Below are 14,928 nucleotides of genomic sequence, written 5' to 3'. Positions count from 1 at the left end.
GTGTATATACTCTGTGGTACAGGGTGGCTCTGTAAAGTTTGGGACGGAATAAAAGACAACAGCATTCGAGTCTTGCGGCGTCGATCATCATTACACACTCGAGGTAATGCTCTGACTTGAAAATATAACATTAACTACATTCACACGCAGCATAATAATCCAGTAATAACCTGATTGACAGCTCAGTGGCAGTAAACTGGAACAGAGTAACGCAGTAACTAACCGAGGTTAAACATCTGAAATCTTTGGGTTTCCTCCGAGTTTCTTTCCAAAAACATGTTGTGTGTGAATGTGTGTGTGTTTTCCCGTGATGGGACCGGCATAACATACAGGCTGTACCTCCACCATGGATTCATCACGGTCCTTACCAAATACTAAAGATGAATGAATGTATGAATGAATGAAGGGTTTCCCGACGAGTACGCTTGACTAATAACTCGATGAACACATTCCACACTGACAAGACTCACCTCACTATGGTCACATTTTCACTCAATCGCTGTAGAGTAATTTGTATTATACGCAACATGCATGGAAATGGACAGGACGTGACTTTTAGTGTACATGTAAACAGAATCAGTGATGAGAATAAAAGAAAATGTCAAAATATTGGAAATCATGAGCGTTTCTGAGCTTCTATCTTCTATGTTTTGAATATGTATTATTGCTCAGGTTAGAGGTTAGAGAATAGAGGTTAGTGTTTTGAGGCAGTGAGCAGCCAACCACTTTTCCACGTGTACACGTGTAAAGTCTAACCGTAGAACCAAACCAAACATTAAGCATTCACAATAATTACGCTTAACTCTGAAAACCCTCAATGTCCAGCTGGACCTGAAGTTCAAATCACATCCATTGTTGGCGTCCTCATTACACCGGCATTATAAATCATATTATAATACGCATTTATGAAAGATCCGTCTTTCTCAAGCATTAACCCAAGCCTCATATTAGAGTGTCACATGCATTTCCCGTCCTTTTCCGCGACCGTGAGTAATTTAGGTTGCATTCAAAACGGCCAGCGCTTCTCTCTCCTCTCACACATCCATTACCTCCCTAAGATCCCTAGAAAATATTTCAATTGGATTGCGATGGCCTTTTAGGCCTCTTTGATCCACCCGTCTCATTTTAAAACTTCCATTGTCCGGGATTCACTATCCGGTGCGATAGCAGGCCTACCCAAGGCAAAGCTCCTTAACCAGCTTTTCATCTGATTCATGATTATTAAAAATTCTGGGATGCACCCATATTACACAGGCCATGTGGTTTATAGATATATACATACATTTAGATTTAAAAGTGCATACGGACAGAGTGAAACCCATTGAAAAGCACAATTTAAGTCCTCAAGGTGCCAGTCATTTTGCTTGGTATGGATTTATGCATTGGGCAGCGCTAATAAAAGATTCAACAGTACGAGTTTTCTGTTTTCTGTGAGATATATATATATATATATCCTTACATAATAATAATAATAATAATAATAATAATAATAATTGTATGGAGTCACGGTGAACAGTGTATTTGCCGTTTTAGTCTATTTTAGTCCAATTTGCTCTAGCACTAGTGTAACAACTGGACCTTGGCTAGTTCCTTGAAAACATTGAGTGACTCGGACTCTCGGTGGTACAGCAGGAACTAAGACGACGAACAGGGAGAACTTATCGAATACGAATTTTCACGTCTTAAATGATAAATCTGGACTAAGAATGGGGTGGTTAGGGCTTGGAAAAAAAAAAACTCAGTTTGGGGTCTTTTTGCCCAAAAAGTTTGGTAAAGGATGTCGGTACATCAATAAATAAATAACAACACAAATAAAACAAGTTACAGGTATTAACTACAAACATAGTTTATTTCTCACAGTCAATAAAGAGTGTGTTATAGACACTTTATACAGGTTGCTCTTTATAGAGCCTGTGTTCTAACGTCGTCTGGAGTTTAGCAACGATATAAGAGAAACATCTTATAGGCTGAACATCCATCCATCCATCCATCCATCCATCCATCCATCCATCCATCCATCCATCGATCAATCGATCAATCAATCAATCAATCAATCAATCAATCAATCAATCAATCAATCAAGTGGTGCCTTGGCAGTTAAAGCTCTGGGTTACTGATCAAAAGGTCGGGGGTTCAAGCCCCAGCACTGCCAAGCTGCCACTTTTGGGCTCTTGAGCAAGGCCCTTAACCCTCTCTGCTCCAGGGGGCGCTGTATCATGGCTGACCCTGCGCTCTGACCCCAACTTCCTAACATGCTGGCGTATGAAGAAAAGAATTTCACTGTGCTGTAATGTATATGTGATCAATAAAGACTCATTATCTATCTATCTATCTATCTATCTATCTATCTATCTATCTATCTAGGGGAGGGGGTCTGCATGTGGAAATGACACACACTTACAGGACCCTGGTGTGTTTACCTGCTTTTCAAATAAATGCATGCGCTTCAATTAGTTGCTCGACTTGCAGCTGATGTGATATATAAGAGCTAGGCCTTTGGCATTTCCTGCAAGAAAAAAACACACAAAAAAAACCAAATAATAACTAAAGACACACACAGCAATAATCTGACTCACACATCTAATTACATCCGGCTTTAACTGGTTCTAAAATCGCAACCGATTTCTGGATTCCTTCTTATTATTATTAGTTTCTAAAGAAAAAAAAAACCCCACTAACAACAAGCAGACAGGAAAATGGAGGGGATGACGGAGAAAAAAAGGTGTGTGTGTGCGTGTGTGTGTGCATCAATTGTCCATCCTGAGAATGACATGCTTTGTAGCACCTCTGTCACATCTCATGGAGTACAATGGACAGCAGGATCTCTGGCATGATTGGCTCTGCGACGTCCCTGGAGACGGCGCTCACTTTGGCATCTCTGCCAGGACTTTATGAATTAGTTACCAGCTTTGTCCTTTTTCTCATTGCATGGCGGATGAAACTCATACCTGCTAAGACAGGAGTGCACGCGGAGGCGAATCGGCTCGGCTCCAGCGTTCCCGTGGAAAAATAAATATAAATAAATAAATAAATAAATAAAAAGGTAAATGAAAGAGAAAGTTTCACTTGCATTCACAAATGAAAGGCAGCTGTATAACGGTGTTATTTATTTAACTGGCTAGATGAAGGGCAGCTGGTGTGTGTGTGTGTGTGTGTGTGTGTATATGTGTATTGGGAGCTGAATTTTTTTAAAAAATATTTTTTCACCCTTTTGTGACCATGTTTGCTCTCAACCTAAAAGCCAAAACCTAAAGCAAGTCTGTGGGGTTGGGGGAGAGCAGAACAGCAGTTTTTAGTGTTTGGGCCTGAATGTTAAACTTATATTTAATGTATGACATTTCACACAAATCATCCCGGCCAAAGACATGACCCCGGGGTATTTCTGCAGATTGCTTTTTCAGTACCTCAGCAACTGTGGAATTATTCTTCCTGGAGAAAGCCTTTGAGCTCGCCGAGGTGATCGACTCGGACGGCCGCGGCCATCCCGATCTGGAACCGCTCTGAGAAAGTGATATCGTGATCGCAGAGCCGTGCTAAATTGAAAACATCTTTTTTTTTTTTTGGCGACTGGAGGCTGTATAAAATAGCCGTATATTTTATATATATAGCATGACAGCATGTTGGCTGGCTGGACAGTTATACCATCGTGTCTCGTGTTTTTTTTTTCATTCACCATCATCTCCATGTGTACTTAATTTTAAATCTGCTATTAGCACAGAGGAGTATTAGAAAAAAGAAGGGGAGGGGGCGCACCTTATTCACCTCAGGCCATAATTGAACGCTCTCAAAACAGATATGTTAATAACTCTAACACAGTGTATTATCACATGTAACACAGGCAGCATAAATGCCTTAAAATATCGTCTAGTACCGAATGCTTATCTTTATTTGGATGATTAATCACACAAAATGGGTTAATTACAGAAGCTTAAATGATTTTTTTCCCATGTTCAAGGCTGTATATTTAATCCTTTTAGTAAAAAAAATGATATCGTTCGAAAACTCAATCAAACATAAATGTGTGTTAAACTCTCTAAACGAGTCGATCGCGTTAAATCCACAGGGTCGCGTCTCGCCTTCGAGACGGTGCGATCCCGAGTCTGCTTTTTTTTTTTTCTCGTTCTAATTAAGCAATTATATCAGAGTTAGCACAATTAAAATTGAATGAAGAAAAAGAAACATGCGCAAAAAGAAAAAAAAAGAAGAAGATGAAAGCACGCTGCGTACTAATTGTGTACACTCCCCCCTACATCTGTAGCCAACAGAATAATTAGCTGTTCCCCCTCAGGGTGGGGTAAAAAAACAACAAAAAAAACCCCAAACTGTTTTTAATTGGAACCCAGTGGGGAATTTTACTTGAATGAAATGAAATCTTTCAGTAACAATGAAAACAGAATATGTTTGCTTTTCTGCCGAGTTTATTTACTTCCGATCTGCTGTGCTCTTTCAGTCTCTCTGAAAATGTTAACCGTCCCTAAAACCAACTTATTTATTTATTTATTTATTTATTAAACCATGAGCTTTTTGGATAATAGACACGACTGTAACAAAGGAATCACATCAAATTGGGGGCAGATGCCCTTTTCCCCAATTTGTGCGAGAGAGACCTTTGGGGGTCTTAGATGGCCAATTAGCCTACGTTCTGACAGTCTCTTTTTTTTCCCAGAGTGCTATTAAAAGCAGGTTCTGCCGGGCTGAGCGAGAGAACGAGAGAGTGGATCGGTGGGCCGTCGTCGTTCTTGTTTGCTCCGTATGGAGGATCTCCTCCTGGTCTGTGCCTGGTCCTTTCCCCTCCTGTTTTAACCCGTGCACCTCCTTCAGACTGTGTTCGGGTTGTCCACCCCCCCCAAAATGCTGTCCTCCACTGTCTAGTTCAAGGATATCCTCAATCACCCAAATGCAGGTCATTTCCTGGGACTTTTGGGCCTATACACACTCGGTAAAAAGAGATTCAGTCACGTGTGTGCACCACATGAGAAATAAATTTACATTTGGTAAGGGTAAAGGTTGCAAAATGTTGACCGCTTAATTAGCAAACAAGATCGTTCTGTTTTTGTTCGGTTTTGTTTTGTTTTCTTGGACAGAGGATAAAATCCATTGCGTCTTCGTCTTGTCTTTACTTTGATGCATTGTGACATCATGTGTCTGCTTGAGCAAAAATGGCGGATCGAGTCACAACACAACCTGAATCTGTCTGCCTGGGAATAAAATAAATAAATAAATAAATAAATAAAACATTTTCCATCCTGAGAGAGAAAAAAAGATTAAATTAAACTACCTGTGATGTAGAAAGTTTTATTATTATTATTATTATTATTATTATTATTATTATTATTATTATTATCATTATTATTATTATTATTATTATTATTCCGTGCTGTAATTTCTTCACGTAATTAAGATAAGAAGCACGTGACTCGAGTGGCTTAAAATGAAATTACGGTGTATATTGAGTTTATGTTTGAATAAAATATTAGAAGTCTTCATTTGCTTCATGCTAAATCCACAAGCAATTATCTCTGCAACAATTCTCACTGGTTTCTAATTAATTCAGCCGGCAAAATATTCAAGAAATGCACTTTTGACTTTTAGCGAAGATAATTATAAAGTTAACAAGGTTTGCGCATAAAAATAAATAAATAAATAAATCGAATCTGCGTGTTTTGATCTTCAGCCCTTCTTAATGGCCGAATATATTTTAATTACAACTCAGGGAATTAACTTTCTACAAATAATTAGCAGTGTGAATAGACGTGCAAACTTTTTCTCGTTAACTGCAAAGTTAGAAAAAAATAATAACGCTTCTAATCGGATTTTCTCCTTTGGCGTGAACCTGTGTGTAAAACGGTGACGTACACGCCGCTGAGAAGTATATAAACAGTGCGGACGCTGTTATTCTGTCTCGTTAAGCATCGTTTTGTGTCTGTGTCAGAGCCACTGAGGCGTTACGGAAAACAATGGATTATGGTAAAGGTGTGTATGAGTACTTTCAGTAGGCTTGAACTGATATATAGGGTCTGTGTGTGTGTGTGTGTGTGTGTGTGTGTGTGTGTGATGCTGTCTGTTTGTCTCTCTCTATACGTCTATCCATCATGCCTTCTATTGGTCTATCAGCCGCACGCTCAGACGGACGAGGGGGAAAATAAATTTAGCCCAGCTTTTAAAAATGCACATACATTTCCATACATTGGGGTGACTTAAAGGGGCTTAAACCCATTTTCTCCCGCCAACCCAAAACAGCAAGCGTGCACAAGATGAATGTGTCTGTCCCTTTTTCTCAGGCACTGCTGAAAATCTCCCCATCGCAATATTTATCTTAATAAGCGGGGTGCAGTGACAGGGCGTGCTATTACACACAACCTCACCTGCACGGTTTTTTAATCCTCACATGCATTAGGATCAAAATCCGGATGCACGAAGAGGACGGCGCCTGCGTATATCACACCTGTGTATATCTTTAATTAAATTCATTATTCGGACCCTAATTTGAGCTTATTTGTGCGCAGAAAAAAACGCATCAGGACAAGGGTTAAAATAGAAAGCGAGACAGCGTGAGCTTGATAATAGACACCAAAAAAAAAGAAGGTTTTTTTTTTTTTTTTTTTTTTTTTTGCAAAGTGGTTGAAGTTCTCTTGGGGACAGAATATTTTATTTCTCTATTTTAAGTTCTGCCTAAACTGACAAATCCTCATGTACCTCTTGCTCTCTCTCTTTCTCTCTCTCTCATTAGAATTGCACTGGAAGCGGCGTGAATAGTGATGCACACACAAAGACAGGGGTCCTATCTTTCACCGGCATCTATTCTACAAGGGAAGGAAGGAAAGAGGTGTGTGTGTGAGAGAGAGAGAGGGAGAGAGAGAGAGAGAGAGAGTACATATCACAGGACGAGAGAGCATGACGGAGTGGGCTGCCGTCCTGCCACCTCAACCTCCAAACATGGAGACTATCGAGCCTTAGTGCTTCAGTGCATCACTAACACACACACACACACACACACACACACACACACACACACACACTACTTCAACTTAACTCTCCTGCTGCACTTAGGCTATTCTGAAAACAATAAGCGCTACATGAATGATTTATGTTTATGAGTTGCACTGGCCTATGGCTATCTGATTTATCTGAAATGATAAATCCTATCCATCTGTAAACATGTCTTTCTTTCAGACTCGAGTGCAGGAGAAACCATTGTGTGCTCTGTGCGTTGAAACGATGATCCTGTTCTTCTGGAATATTCCCTAGATCTCGCTCAAGTCTATTTTATTCCCAACGCTCGATAATGACTGTTTATAGCTGCTATAACGTAAGAGAGAACAGGAACCTGGTCCATGGACATTCCACGACTTTAAACGGATAAAGAAATGTATGATGCTTCGTTGTTTAATGTATTAATATTGTAATCATTGGAAATTCCACTTATCTGTAGTATAAGAGGAATAAAACACTTCACGATGAGCTGTTATGCGGTCCCTCTATGATTTAGCAAATTTACGATCGCAGAAATGAGCGCAAAATCAAGGAAACCGCAATATTGGGAGGAGCTTGTAATTTTTCACAACGACCGCAGATTTTCCGCAGATCCGGGCCGAGACGTGTCACAACGCACGTTCAGCCAAAGCCGTCTTCGATTCACGTGCGTCGAATGTGAATACAGCTAAAAGGTCTTGTTTACCAACAAACATCACTTACTTCCTGGTTGTTTTTCAACACTAAACAACCCTATTGTTCAATGATTTACCTTAAGACTGGTCCTCAAATTAATTCTGAAATAAGTCTGAAACTGAAAACATGTTTTACTACATTGCCATACACGACAATTACGCACATGTGCAGCTATTTACCGAAAGCTTTGTTAGCATTAGCATGAGCACTGTAGCTGCTATCTGCTTACACGCAATCACTAATAAAAGAGCAAAACAAGATGACATTTAATTTCACTTAATAATTGTGCTGTCAATGTTTATAAATAGAAGTTAAAAAAATAACTCCAACTGCTCATCACATCCGTTTGATTTTACCCTCCAAACTCGAAATCTTTCCACATTAATACACACCACAGATATGTTGTTAAAGACTGATTTGAGCTCTTAGCTGAAAAATTAGCAACGTAGCTGCTATTTACATAGGTTGTTGCTCCTGTTAGGATCTCCTGTAAAATGGTTCCTGTGCACTTCTTTCAACGTGTAGCTCAGGAGAAACTTTTCCTGAGTGACCCAAGCGCTGGAGAACTTCGAGGCGATGTGGACGCTTCCTACGTTGGCCTCGTGCCTCAAACAGATGCGCTGTCCATCACCACACAGGGCACGATGATAAATTAGCATTAATGACCTAATGATACACTATACGGTGTCCTGATCCGCCGTATTTATATCTGGACTGAGTGAACGCATGACTGCGAATCGGGCCACTCCAAAGAAAACACGCCGGCTACTGGAGCTGATAAGATGCCGAAAAGACCTGAAGACATTCTCTGGATGTGATTTCATCCCACAGAGGGAGAAGAGAGAGAGAGAGAGAGAGAGAGAGAGAGGGGAGGGTGGGGGGGGGGGGGGGCAGAGGGAGATGAGATGAGATGAGATGAGTGCTACTTGCTTTTTTGGGGGGTGATTTTTATGGCTTTGTGTGTGTGTGTGTGTGTGTGTGTGTGTGTGTGTGTGTGTGTTTGGATGGTACAGTGGCCTTTCATTACATGAGGAGAGAGATCTTATTACCTGCAGCAGTACACAGACATGTGTTTCTCATGAAGGGCCATACCGAATCCAATTAATTCTCTAAAGTTACATGGAGATAGCTACCCTTCTCTTTGAAATTGGGCATACCGCCTTCCATAATCAATAAGTCAAGCTATCACAGCTATGCACAACGAACCCCGTGGCATTTCAGATGAAGAAGAAGAAAAAAAAAAAACCCAAAAAACTCTTCAATTATCTCATAAATTCGGATTCACGTTGTAAATTTTAGTTAGATGTTAGATGTTCATGGGAAAATGTAAAAAACAGGCCCCGTCTGGATGCTAAAAGAATTAAAGAACGCAGGTGGAAATTGTTCAGCGGTTTTTAAAAATAAACAGGTCCATATGGGAGTCGAGGCCTCGGATCGTGGCGTCGGACAGATTCCTGCACAAATCAGATTCAAAGCGAAGGATATACAGTATAATGACCCGAGAGCTCTTCGTATGCTTTACAAACTGACGAGAAAGGAAATCTGCTAAGACCACTGTGAAAACGTATGTTTGTGTGTATGTATACATGTATATATATATATATATATATATGTATATATATATATATATATATATATATATATATATATATATATATATATATATATATATATATATATGTATGTATGTATGTATGTGTGTGTGTGTGTGTGTGTGTGTGTGTGTGTGTGTGTGAGTGTTATGGGTAAGCCTGTGTGTGTGTGTGTGTGTGTGTGTGTGTGTGTGTGTGTGTGTGTGTGTGTGTGTGTGTGTGTGTGTGTGTGGCAGGCATACACAGGGTAAAAGGGTTGATGGTTAAAACATGGCACGATGGTAATGCAACACAGCACCGTGAACACGAGCGGGGGCGTTCGGACAATCCGAGCTGCCTCTCAGGATGACTTCCCCAAGCCAACACGCATGAGTTTATTTAGTGCTTCTTTAACGTCCGAATCAAGAGCTGAACCTAGTCGGAAAATCAGTCGTTAGAAACGCATTAAAAAGATCATTAGGAGATCATTAGGTACGTTTGGGCAGTTATAGGGAAATAATCAGGCTCCAACAAGCACTGGCTGGAGAATTGAATAAATAAATAAATACATACATAAATAAAGGCATAGTGGATACAAATAACAAGAATGGATTGGTGGTATAAAAACATTTAAATTACATTAAAATACTTATTTTTGGCACAGCTAGCAATGTTTGTATCTAGAAATGCATTAAAGAGGGAAAATAATAAACCCTAGCATACTAATTTATTACCCTAATTAATATGACGGAGTAATTAAATATTAACTCGATCCCCAAGACTGTAGCCTCAAATTTACCATCTTATTATAATTATTATTATTTTTCTACTTTCATTATTTCATTTTATTTCATTTCAGTCAACAAACATGTCTGGAGCAATGTCATGTAAGAGCAATGAGGTAAGACTTTACAATAACAGTACATGAATAATCCTGCAATTTTAATGCACAATTAATACGCACTTCCTTAATGATGAGTTAAGGCATGCACTGATCTCGAACTAATAAAGGGCTAACCTTAACTACGATGCGAGTTTTAATAAGTCGTGTGAATAATACGCGACCGCCTTAAGTACATAAGAAAGAATATGAATTAATCCTGCATCGCTTCAAATCATTGATATAATTCACCTTACGCAGCTGCATACACAAACATTACTAGATTGTGCTGGATTACCTTCATCATTTACGATGCACTAATAACAAATAAACACCAATAATTTCATCTTGGCGCCATCCGGTGATGTTCGTGGACGCAGCTGCATATGGATAATTATATAAACGATCTGAAATGATGCACATCTCATTCATATCCTTGCTTAGAGAAGAGAAGCAGGTTTGATTTAGTTTATCCCTACGTGTTAATTAATACGTTAATGAACTAACAAACACGTATTTAAGGTGGTCGTTATTCACACGTGAACTCGTGCATTGTTAGTTCGGGATTAGTACATGCCTTAACTCGTGATTAGTTCATATTTAAGGAAGTATTAATTCGGGTATTAGTGCATGACTATTCATGTACTGTTATTGTAAAGTGTTACTGATTAATCGACAGTATCAATCACGATACTTTGATAAGATATTGCTAATAAACTGGCAGGACAACAGTGGTGCTAGATTTTAAAAAGTGATTATTTTTTATTTATTGGTTGTAAAACTAGTTTAGTTGTATTTTATAAGTTATAAAAAATGTTAAAGATATCAATCTCAAAGTTTAAAAAAAAAAATAGCAACAATACCCTAGTTATACATACATATATATATATATATATATATATATATATATATATATATATATATATATATATATATATATATATATACACAATATCAGTGTTATAATGTCATACTGCCTAGCTGCAAACATAACTCTAATAAAGGAGTAGCAACCATATAAAGAAGAAAGACTATTTATGTATTTATTATTTTTTACTGTTTAAATGTAGGCTAATTGACTTTAGAGTTCATTTTCTACAGCGAACTACGTCCTTGTTATAAGATATCGCTACACATATCTGTATTTAGCTACAGATGTTATATATCACGCTAGTTATTAGCATGAAAGTTAGATATATATAGATATACCAAGCCACTACTTTACAGACCGTTTACAGTGTGATTTAAGGAGCAAGTGCAATGCTTTGTGATTGTATTAAATAGAGGTTGTACTTTCCTGCTTTTAAATCCAAATTCAAATTTTATCCTAGTATTTGTTTTTCCAGATGAGTATCAGTAACTTTATTTGCATGAAATATTTGTGTCCTCCTGCCAGGTCTGACTATTATTGCCGGTTACAAGATGACTTCAGGAGGAAGTAAAGCCACAAATAACCAGAAAAAAAGCACATGTTCCTACAATCATATCTTTAAATCAACTTCAACTGAAGCGTAGAGCTCAAGAAACTTAGGCTTTAAGCAAAAATTCTCACAATGAGATCTTTTAGCCATTTATCATTGTGGTTATTTGTCCCATCGACATTTTGTTTTTCTTCAACCTTGTTCCACAAGATGATTGAAGGGCTTCTGTGCAATGTCTTTGATAGCTCTTGCCAGAGAACACGGTGACTCGGAGCAGGATAATTTATCCCTTAATAAGAAATGACACAGATAAGTGTGGAGAACTGTAGAAACCGAGCACCAGGGAAACTCTGTCAAGAATAAAGAAGGCCTCGAGCGCACACAAACAAATCTGATCATATAAAGTGAGTCATGTGGCTATTTAAGATCCACTAATTCCCAACCTGTTACTAACATTTAGCGGAAGACTCTCTAAGTGCAATAATCTATAAAGATTATGCCACACACTGCACCGAGAAGTAACCTGAGCTCCAGAATCGAACGGCAGCAATTAAGACGTCAAAATGGGCGGCTAATTGTGTTCGGACTCATCAAAAAGATGAGGAGAATAGGATAACGGCAATACCGATGGGCCGCGTAGTTCAAAGAAAGCTTTAAGTGTTACCATCAAGTCAATCTCTCATTACAGGAGACTTTAATTAACTCTGGAAGAATGAGACAAATAAAAACGGCGCCGAATAGAAACGAGAGCAAGGTGGAACAGGAGACCAACTCAGATATAATCATTAGAGTTTAACATAACTAAATAACTACGTCGTAACTGTCTGTGATTTTGAATCACTAGCAAGAACATCAGATACTTATGGTCTCAGATATGCCTCTAAAACAGAGCTCTAGCTTAGTGAAAACACACTGCTACATACAGTACTCTACATCCAAAACTTTCCTTATTTTCATTCCTGACACGTTTGACAATACTCCTCATGGGAAAATGACACGCGAAAAACACAACATGTAAAAGTTCATTTCAACATGTTACTGCACATGTAAACATGTCATGTGAACAGTATGTGATCACGTGTCAAAAAGAGTTATTGTGTAAACCCATATGTTGAAAATAACACCACGTGCCCTACATGTGAAAAATTCACGTGAAAATGAATCATAATGAATTAAAAAATAAATGAATCATGTGTAATAAACAAATCTTGTATAAGAATCATATGTAACAAGAAACAAATCATGTGCGATAAACAAATCTTGTGTAAGGATCACACGAAAAGAAATGAATCATGTGTAAGAATCACATGTGAAACTAAATGAATCACGTAAGAATCACATATGAAACTAAATGAATCATGTGTACAACTCATATATGAAAAGAAATTAATCGTGTATGAATCACATATGAAACTAAATGAATTGTGTACGAATCACGTATGAAAAGAAGCAAATCATGTGTAAGAATCATATGTGAAACTAAATGAATCATGTGTACAGATCACATATGAAACTAAATGAATCACGTGTACAAATCACAAATGAAACTAAATGAATCATGTGTAAGAATCACATGTGAAATGAAATGAATCATGTGTACGAATCACATGAAAAGAAACAAATCATGTGTAAGAATCACATATGAAACTAAATGAATCTTGTGTACACATTACATATGAATCTAAATGAATCATGTGTAAGAATCACGTGAAAAGAAATTAATCATGTGTAATATGCAAATCTTGTGTAAGAACCATACAAAAAGAAATGAATCATGTGTAAGAATCACATGTGAAACTAAATGAATCATGTGTAAGAATGATATGTGAAACTAAATGAAACGTGTAAGAATCATATGTGAAACTAAATGAAACATGTGTAAGAATCATATGTGAAACTAAATGAAATGTATAAGAATCATATGTGAGAAAACAAACAAATTATGTGTAATAAACAAATCTTGTGTAAGAATCACATGAAAATAAATGAATCATGTGTAAGAATCACATATGAAAAGAAATGAATCATGTGTACAAATCACATATAAAACTAAATGAATCATTTGTAAGAATCACATATGAAACTAAATGAATCATGTGTACAAATCACATATAAAAAGTAAATGAATCATTTTCAAGAATCACATATAAAACTAAATGAATCATGTCCAAAAATCACAAATGGGCATAAATGAATCGTGTAAAAATAACGTGTAAAATTAATCATATGCAAAAATAAAATCACACCTTAAACATGCACTCCATGTGAAAAATCCATTACAAAAAATAAAACACCTGAAGTTAGTAAATTTCACATTTGAATCGTGTCATTATTCACACGTAAAATTCACGTGATGTTTCGGTAAGAGACTGTACTTCATAAGAGCGATGGTTTTGACGTCCTGAGATGGCGGATGCCTACTAGGAATAAAGCACAAACACTTTTTCACATGACGTCACGTAATTGTGCAGGCGTCACTCATCTCTGTTCGCTCTCGAGTCTTTCGAAAGTACCGCACCGCTGGCTTTGAATTCTCAGAGCGACAGAAATCTCTTCTCACTGTCCCGTCGATACGAGTCGAGTTTTTCGACGCGGTTATGCTCGACTAGTTCGCCGGGAACAAAGCGACTGCCTCCAGAGCTCTGTGTGACGTGGGAGGTGAATAAATTAAAAGATGTAGAAAACGAGAAGAAGAGGTGTAACACAAAGTGGCACCTGTAATGACGGGGAGAGGAATTACTTTCTGTAGAGTCGGGATCAAACAAATACTGTAATCGCTCCTCACACGTCTCGCTCTGTATCCCTGCCTCGCGCCTACCTCTCTACCTCTCTTTCTCGTCTCTTGTTTTTTTTTTCTTCTATACCTCCCCCCCAGTCGCTGTTTCTCAGGCCTGCCTGTGAAAGAAAAGCCATGCATTTGGCTCCACATAAAACAGAGCGAGATTACTCTGACACGGCTCTGCATCTGGAATTCGGCACTCTACCTTACCTTTACTTCACTCACTCACTCACACACACACACACACACATCAATCACTTCCACATGTCGTACACTTCACCAATAGATCCCCAACCCTGATTAACACCATTTTGTTAAATTAGTTTCTGAGACACTCGGATGTTTGATGGGTTGAAGGTCGGACAGGAACGAGGTTAAGCTCATAATTAAGAGAAAAGGTGCAGCTGCGAAGCCTAAAGTTTGAGTCATGTCATGGTGTCCATGTGAAATAACACGACTCTGCATTGTGTGTGTGTGTGGGGGGGGGGGGGGGGGGGGGAGGCATATCTAATACACACTCAGCTCTAGTCATGGCAATCAGCAATTACAGAGAAGGTTTTAGTGACTGCAAATGAAATTACCATTTAGAAAAGAAAAGAAAGAGGATGA

General features: G+C 38.2%; 1 long non-coding RNA gene across 1 annotated transcript in view; it reads left to right on the top strand.

Annotated features, from left to right (window-relative positions):
- LOC124626235 (uncharacterized) overlaps positions 1-6,840 on the top strand; it is a 10,087-nt gene extending 3,247 nt beyond the window's left edge. The window contains exons 2-3 of the long non-coding RNA XR_006980941.2: positions 23-103; positions 6,731-6,840. This is a non-coding gene — a long non-coding RNA (uncharacterized LOC124626235). The remainder of the gene's footprint in view (positions 1-22; positions 104-6,730) is intronic.
- Positions 6,841-14,928: the final 8,088 nt, after the last annotated feature.

Source organism: Ictalurus punctatus, chromosome 23, assembly GCF_001660625.3.
Source record: "Ictalurus punctatus breed USDA103 chromosome 23, Coco_2.0, whole genome shotgun sequence".
Classification (NCBI taxonomy): domain Eukaryota; kingdom Metazoa; phylum Chordata; class Actinopteri; order Siluriformes; family Ictaluridae; genus Ictalurus; species Ictalurus punctatus.
This window is presented reverse-complemented; position numbering and strand designations above follow the sequence as displayed.